General features: G+C 50.0%; 1 protein-coding gene across 1 annotated transcript in view; it reads left to right on the forward strand.

Moving 5' to 3' along the window:
* Positions 1–6,542: 6,542 nt before the first annotated feature.
* Positions 6,543–8,361, forward strand: part of LOC109288401 (interferon-inducible GTPase 5-like) — an 11,975-nt gene continuing 10,156 nt past the window's right edge. Inside the window, exon 1 of the mRNA XM_019503891.1 lies at positions 6,543–6,667. The gene's annotated coding sequence lies outside the window, so the exon portion shown is untranslated. The remainder of the gene's footprint in view (positions 6,668–8,361) is intronic.

Raw genomic sequence — 8,361 nt, forward strand, 5'->3', positions numbered from 1 at the left:
ATCGAGGGGTGCAGCTTTGCAAAAGGCTGCTGGCTTGGGGCTGGCAGCAACAGCAACCCGGATCCTATAGCAAGCGCTTAAAAAAAGAAGGCACAGCAAAGGAGGCAGAAGGTGAACAAGATACGTCGGTGCGGTCGTGAGAATTTTTCAAGCTTGCAAAGCGAAATCCGGCCTTCTTGACAGAGCCCCCCATGCTTCAGACGGCCTAAAAATGACCGTCCGGCTATAAAAAGAGGCGACCAGCTATCAAGATAGTGCTTGAAAATGTGCAATGGCTCTAGGGCTGGTTTCTATCCTGCTTTCGTTTGAATGTCTGGCGAGATTCTTGCAGCACAGCACTCGCCAAAGCCATGAAGCATAAAGCCAGCCCAGGGAGCAGCAGGCTCAGGACCTGCCAGGACCAGGAGGAGGAAGGAGGAAGAGGGAAGAGTCCGAACACCCAGCCCGGGGGGCACGATGTGAGAGGCGTGAGCCACTACTCACTGCCCACGGGCCTGAGGGTAAGTTAGCTGGAGTTAAAAGCAGTCGTGAAATAGAAGCTACACGACCAGGCCCAGCTGGCAGAAATGCAGAAGAAAGACTGGCTTAATCTGTGCATAATTCAGACCACGAGAAAGAGAGGGGAAGAGAGAGGGGTGTTAACACCCGTGGAGCGAAGAGCTTCAAAGGAATCAGGTGGGATATAACAAGTCATGAAAGACTGCTGCCTGCAAAGAAATGCTGTGGTCACAGCCAGGCAGCTTTAAACTGAAGGGTTTGCAAGCCTATTGTCATCATCAGGCATAATTATCATATCATCATCCTATCATCATCACTCATAATTCAACAATAATAATAAAATCCTAGAAGCCACGACAACCAGTAACAGTGAAAGCGAAGGCACCTGTCCTGAACCCCCTGCCCAACCTATACCTCTTTCCAGTCAGGACTGGAAATAGCTGAAGCCAAACACCTGAGCTCTGTGTCACCTGGGGCTTCTCCGCAAGTGTGAGGAGCTCCTGAAGAATCACAGACAATGAGGGTTGAAGGGAGCTCAGGAGGTCACATCTAGTCCAACCCCCTGCTCCAAGCAGGGCCAGCCCCAACTACATCATCCCAGCCAGAGGAGCTGGTTAAGCACACTTTCATCTCTGAAAGTCCTTGGCCTGGTGTGAAAATACTGGTAAAGTGGCAGAACCTTCCAACTGGAGGATGTCAAAGTACTTGGCAAAGGTCAATGAAATGTCATCTGAGTCGGAGACATGTTATAAGTGACTTGCCCAAGGTCACATGGGACGACAGTAGCAGAGGTGGGACTAGGCTGCTGACCTAATTGTCAGACGTGGCAATTTCATGCAGGGCCCTTCTTCCCCGCTGTGGTCTACCAAAAGCTGCTCAGCAGCTGTAGCTTTCATGGACACTTGGCTACCTCCTGTTCAACCCCAGAGCCTCACGTTGGAGGATAGTGTGAGCTTCCGGAGAGCAATAGAGACCTGCCAGTTCCCCCCGCCACCCTCCAGCTTCCCATGACTTGTGCAGAATAATATAATAATACTGTCTCCCCTGAACATTAGCACTTGGGACAAGGTCTATATATTTCTTTTTTTCCCACTCCCCACAGCACACATGAGGTATGGGAAGCTATATTTCCCTTTATCCCACTGAAAAAGATGGGTTATCCATAAAGACCAGATCAAGAATGCGACTGTCGAAACATGTACAATTATAAAAGGCTATTTTCCTAAATAGAAATAAGAAAATAATATGATTCTAGGTTTTGCCCTGCTAAATACTTTATTTCTTTTTTCTTCACAGAACAAAATGAATGGCAATATAAAATCATGTGGAATTTCTTTAAATAACAGCTTCAGAAGAGCATGGGGACTGCAGGAACTTATACACTTTCATTTATTAAACACATTTGATTTTTTGTTTCATGGAGATAGGTGATTTTCTATCATTTTGCTGAATCTGGCCATGCACGCATTCAAGATTGGCATATACCCATTTAGGCAGGAAGAGATGGGGTTGGGAGGAAGTAATGAATGGCAAAAATTAGCATTTAATTAAAAGAAAAACAGTCTGAATGACTGTGTGTAATACAAGGCTGGTAAAAACAGGGTATTTGATTCTTGTTATGTTATTTTCTTTTTTAGTAAAACAGTTCATTCCCAGAGCTCGTGGGATTTCTGAACACAAGCCACTCTACATGACACACTGTGACAGGTGTTTGTAGAGTAAAAAGCACGTGAGCCCAGTTCCATACTTTAGAGCTAATCTTCCCCTCCCTGCGGTAATCACCTAATGAATCTGCTGTGACTGGGGTGAACAGGGCCTGTAGGATGATGGTAACATTGACACCGATGATGGCTAAGACGCTGTGTCCAGGGGACCTCAATGAACGAGCCACTGTAGAGTCAGACTTAGTCCTTGCATCCAGGAGTTTACAGGCCAGGTCAGGACAAGAAGCAACAGGTGGATACAAGAAACAAATGGCGAGAAAACAAAAAGGATGAGGTGCAGGGAAGGAGCCGCTGTCAGTCTCCAGCGCTCTGGGCTCACTGCCTGTCTAGCCATTGTCAGAATCAGAGCCTTTATCTTCTCTGCAAACAGGAAAGAACAAGAAGGTCATTTGAAAAGTTTCATGTCATTTGAACTGATGTTGCTGTGATGGCAGGACTGGTCCTGAAAGGTGCCAAGTGCGAGTGCTTTCTGCGAGCTTGATGCTTCACACCTGACCGGCTGACTGATATATCTCATAATTGGAAATTTTCAAGTTTTTAACTGAACGTAGAACCTTGTAGCAAAGCCATGAATGAGATTTTTACGTGTGCTCAATCACAGCCTAAATTTGACTTCAGTGGCAGCAGAATCAAATCATTGTGGGCACCTCTGAGACTCCCATCCATCATGTCCCGGTTACTTAAACAAGGTTTGGCAAGGTTCTTTGGGTAGATGTGATATCTTTTATTAGATCAACTAAAGAGTTGGAAGAAAGTTCGTTGCAAACTTTCAGCAATCAGGACTCCTGGTAGAGGTGATAAACATTCTTTAATTGCAAGCTTTTTTTTTTCCCCTCAAAAATCTAGTTGGTCTAATAAAAGATATCACCTCTACCATGAATCCTGATTGCTTTTTCCTATAGACCAGGATACCTTGCAAGCTTTTGGGCACAAACAGTTTGTACCCGAAAGCTTGCAAAAAACTCTTTTTCCAACTATTTGGTTGATCGAATAAAAGATACCACATTTACCCAAAGGACCTTGCCTGCCTATGTCTTTAGACCAACAAGGCTACAACCAACACCCCTTGAACACGTTTTGCAACTCATTTTAAAACACATTCACAATATCTGCCTGACTTGAGGCCAAGTGCTATCTTGAGCTACCCCAGAGTAGCTGCCGAGTGACTCTATGGACTGCAAAGGACCTAATATATACCTGTGTAGTGGAGCGCTTTCTGACTTGCGGAAGTCTTGCTTTGGAAATAATACTTGTCCCATCTGTATTTTACAAGGCGTGCGACACCTTGTGGAGGTCCAGAAAACCTGCAGGCTGCTCAGGGCTGATCAATACATGTTTTGCTATAAGAGCAAAATACAATGAAATATGCATATACATATGTATATATGACCTCATGAAGGACAAGAGATCTACTTTAGTGCCAGTGATGGTGTAGAATCCAGTTGTCATCAACAGGAATGATTATATCCTTAGAAAATGAAAATATCTATTTGCATATCTCCTGACATGACATTTCTGAAGTCCTGCTCTCAAATTTCCAAACTATATTAAATTTATAGTAGCTTTCCCATTCAATTTTCTTTTTGTACTGCTTTATTTTCTGTGCATGTTTGAGTATTCTTCTTGATAATGCCACATGAGAAAAGAGCCCAAGAAAAATCAACACAAGAGAGATGTTGTTTAGAGCAAAACTAGCAAACTTTCAGTCCTAGCCACAGACACTTGGATGATGATATATTTGTGCAAACAAAACTGCCAGATTTTACTAATATGCCAGTTGAGAGGATTTTTAAGCTTTCAGCTTTGAATTACTCCAGTTCAAATAGAATAGGAGGTGGTGGCTACCCCAGGAACAGCAAGGCAGAAAGATGCTGGTAGGTTCAAGCTAGTTGCATGTGCTCTTGTAACTACTCCACAGAGTAGCGTGCTTGTATGCTACCAGAGGGCGCTGTGCTCCACACAGTGAGTGCAATGGGATTTCAGCCTGCGGCATGGCCTACAGAATCAGCCCCTGCATCTGGTCCAGGTTGTACGCCCCCTAAAACGTGCTGCCAGGAAGTCAGTCTTTTGCAGCTTTTTATACCTGATGTCACCCCTGCTGATCCCACTCTGGGCTGCCTAGTTCAACTGGTTTGGGCACAGCACTAATCGTTTCCAGTGGGTCTGTTGCCCACCTTGGCTTGGCTCTGGACTCAAGTTGATGATGATCTGGTGTTAATAATGTCAAGGCCAATGGTTTGATTCCCCTGTGGATGTAACTGGTGGAGAAAAGCAGCTGTTTCTGAATTAGAGAAAAGCAGACATCTTTGCACAGCAAGATTATGCAGCTGTATTCCTGGGGGCTGGAGAAGAGCTTTCTCCATGAAACCACACAGGGAGCTTAAATTAGGCAGAAAGCAATTGCCTCTGTTGCAGTTTGCACAGATCCATGCACTAGCATATCGAAGAAAGCAGCATGGGACAGCCCAATGTCTGGGCACTGGCTTTGTTGGTTTACTGCAACTGCAATGCAACCTCCCCAGCAGCACCCAACCTCCTAACACCTTGTTGGGATCTTCAGGCAGGGTTGACTCAATAGGATGCATGCGAGCCAGGGAAATACCCATAGCATCCAGCTTCTGTTTGGATACACCCTAGCCTGACGCTCATCTGGCGCTACTTTTCTTAGGCTGGGTAAGCTGCTGGAAGTGGCTCCCCAGGCGTAACAACCACCCCCGTACCTGTACCGAGTAAATTAGCTTGCAAGCTGCCGAGCTGCAACTGGAAACAAAGTGTAACTTGTAACTCCTGCGTTCCAGTCACCATCATTAAGGGACATAAGTCAATAAAACTCCTTTTTATAACCATATACGTCTCGTGCCTTCCTCATCCCATAAATCCAGATCTGTCACGAACCGGAGGGCACTGCATAGCCCCTCTCAGTGCGGGACAGGAAGTTGCAAAGATGATGGAGCTGGACTGTTTTCAGTGCGGGCAGATAACAGGACAAGGAGCAATGGGCTCAAGTCGCAGCAAGGGAAGTTGAGGTTGGATATTAGGAAGAATTTTCTCGCTAGGAGGGTGGTGAAGCACTGGGACAGGCTCCCCAGAGAGGTGGTGCAGTTTCCATCCTTGGAGGTGTTGAAGAGCCGGGTAGATAAAGCCTTGGCTGGGATGATATAGTTGGGCCTGGTCCTGCTTGGAGCAGGGATTTGGACTAGGTGGGACTCCTGAGGTCCCTTCCAGCCCTTTTTGTCTGTGATTATATAATGACTACATGCTAGAGAATTATCTTTCTAACTGTCTAGCTACTAGGAGTATTTGTGGCCAGCCATCAATTAATTTAATCCACATTAAAGACCTTTAGTAGTAACTGTAATATTTCAGTAAGTACATTAGTATTTAAAGACTCTCCCTTTGGATTTCCTGCTACCTGGGCATATAATATGACTTCATCTGGCATGGGAATGGGAAATGAAGGGAAACTGCAAGCTACTGCTGAAACTCTGTTATTTTTTTTGAAGCAAAGTCTAATGAGTACCATGGGAAAGACATAACACATTTGCTCTAATTATGCATAATACAACTGATTTCGTGCAGACTTCCCTGGCAGTTTATTAGCCACATATTGAGGACACGGGCAGATATGGGGAAAGATCTCTGGCCCTTTTAAAGCTCTTGATAAGGTTTCATCTCTTTGAACTGGAGGTGGGCAATGTACAGACCTCCTTCCACTGACAGATAGTCAGAAACCCTGGCAGAGCGCAGGGGGCACAAACAGCTGTGCGAGTGGAAAACCGGCTCTGTGGACATGATCTGTACTGAGCCCCTAAGAAGTCGCACAACTCTCCCTTCGACGGTAGCCTGGAAAGCCCCGTCCTGTTCATCTGAACTTGTCACCAGAGGCTCACATCATGCTATGAAACTCACAGCTCCATCCATATATTCCCTATGTGCAGATCTCCTCTGACATCAGTGGGAGGCTTGAACAGAGTCAATCATTGTAATGCTGCAATTAAACATCTGTTCGCTTCCTTCTTGGGGTAACTCAAGTCTCTGCTAGGATGGCTCCTAATTTGGCTCACTGGTCTTCGTCCTTCCTCAGGGCCCTTTCTAGTCAAAGGTCTCCCCCGCTTTCGGCACTCACTATGTTCTCCCCTGTGGCAGCTCTTCGGCTCCAACCCTCTTCCTCGTCCCATTTGTAAAATGAGCAGTAATGAAAGCAGACAAGCATTAGACTGCAGCGCTAGCTTCCTCATTGAACTGTAAAGGCAGGGGCAATGTCCACGCCGCTCAGCAATGCCATGAGCAGCGAGATTTTCTCTTTTAAAAGATAAAAGAGCGCCGGAAAACACAGGCTGTCGTAGCAGGGCGGTCTCACACCAGGAGGTTATATATGTGTGCACATGCACACACGCACATAGCAGCCAGGCAGGGTGGAAAGCAGCGCCTGCAGCTCCCTGCAGGTAGGTTTACGGGGGGCATAGCCACGCCGCCAGCAGCGGGAGGAGGAATGGACGGTGTGGAGTACGCTGCCCACATCTCCTCCCACTGTCGGCAATGGCGCTTGCCCACCACCATACCCCCGCCACCGCTCTCCTCGGGGCATGGCTCTACCCTGCACCATGGACGTGGCCCCGCTTCCCTCAGGCCACAGCTCCCACCTGCCGCTACTTTGAGACCACAGCTCTAGAGCCCTCCTGTGGCCTCCCCACGCCACGGGTCTCCCCGCCGCCATGGCCCCGGCACCGGCCCTGCTTTCCTCAGCTCTACCCTGCGCCATGGCCGTGTCGATGCTGCCCTTGGGGTGCGGCTTATGTCCACCGCCGCTCTCCTTATGGCAGGGCTGTACCCCACACCATGGCCGGCCGTCACCCCAGCTCCGCTGTCCTCAGGGCACAGCTTTACCCTGTGCATGGCTCCAGCCCTGGCCCCGCTCTGCTCAGGCCACGGCTGTACTTTGCACCACGGCCATGGCCCTGGTCCTACTCTCCTCAGGGTGCAGCTATACCCTGCACCGTGGCCCTGCCGACACTCCCCTCAGGGCACGGCTTTCGCTCACTGCCGCTCTCCTCAGGGCACGGCTCTAACCCACAACATGGCTGCAGCCCTGGCCCCGCTCTCCTCAGGGTGCGGCTGTACCCTGCACCATGGCTGTGGCCCCGGCCCAGCTCTTCTCAGGACACGGCTCTACCCCGCAACATGGCTGCAGCCCTGGCCCCGCTCTCCTCAGGGTGCGGCTGTACCCTGCACCATGGCTGTGGCCCCGGCCCAGCTCTTCTCAGGACACGGCTCTACCCCGCAACATGGCTGCAGCCCTGGCCCTGCTCTCCTCAGGGTGCGGCTCTACCCCACACCATGACTGTGGCCCCAGCCCAGCTCTTCTCTGGGCACAGCTCTACCCCGCAACATGGCTGCAGCCCTGGCCCCGCTCTCCTCAGGGTGCGGCTGTACCCTGCACCATGGCTGTGGCCCCGGCCCAGCTCTTCTCTGGGCACAGCTCTACCCCACACTATGGCCGTGGCCCTGGCCCCGCTCTCCTCAGGGTGCGGCTGTACCCTGCACCATGGCTATGGCCCCAGCCCAGCTCTTCTCAGGGCACGGCTCTACCCTGCAACGTGGCTGCTGCCCTGGCCCTGCTCTCCTCAGGGTGCGGCTGTACCCTGCACCATGGCTATGGCCCCGGCCCAGCTCTTATCAGGGCACATCTCTACCCCACAGCATGGCTGCAGCCCTGGCCCTGCTCTCCTCAGGGTGCGGCTGTACCCTGCACCATGGCTATGGCCCTGGCCCAGCTCTTATCAGGGCATGGCTCTACCCCACAACATGGCTGCAGCCCTGGCCCTGCTCTCCTCAGGGTGTGGCTGTGCCCTGCACCATGGCCCTGCCGACACTCCCTTCAGGGCATGGCTTTCACTCACTGCTGCTCTCCTCATGGCACGGCTCTACCCTGCAACATGGCTGCAGCCCTGGTCCCACTCTTCTTAGGGCACCACTCTACCCCACAACATGGCCGCGACCCTGGCCCCGACAGCCCCATTCTCCTCAGGACGCGGCTCTACCCTGCACCCTGGCTGTGGGCCCAGCCCCAGCCCTGCTCTTCTTGGGGCATGGCTCTAGCCTTCATATATCTACAGCTCTCTGTATCTACCAGTCTGAA

The sequence above is a fragment of the Gavialis gangeticus genome, unplaced genomic scaffold (genome assembly GCF_001723915.1).
Source record: "Gavialis gangeticus isolate Ggan-Ray unplaced genomic scaffold, GavGan_comp1, whole genome shotgun sequence".
Classification (NCBI taxonomy): Eukaryota; Metazoa; Chordata; order Crocodylia; family Gavialidae; genus Gavialis; species Gavialis gangeticus.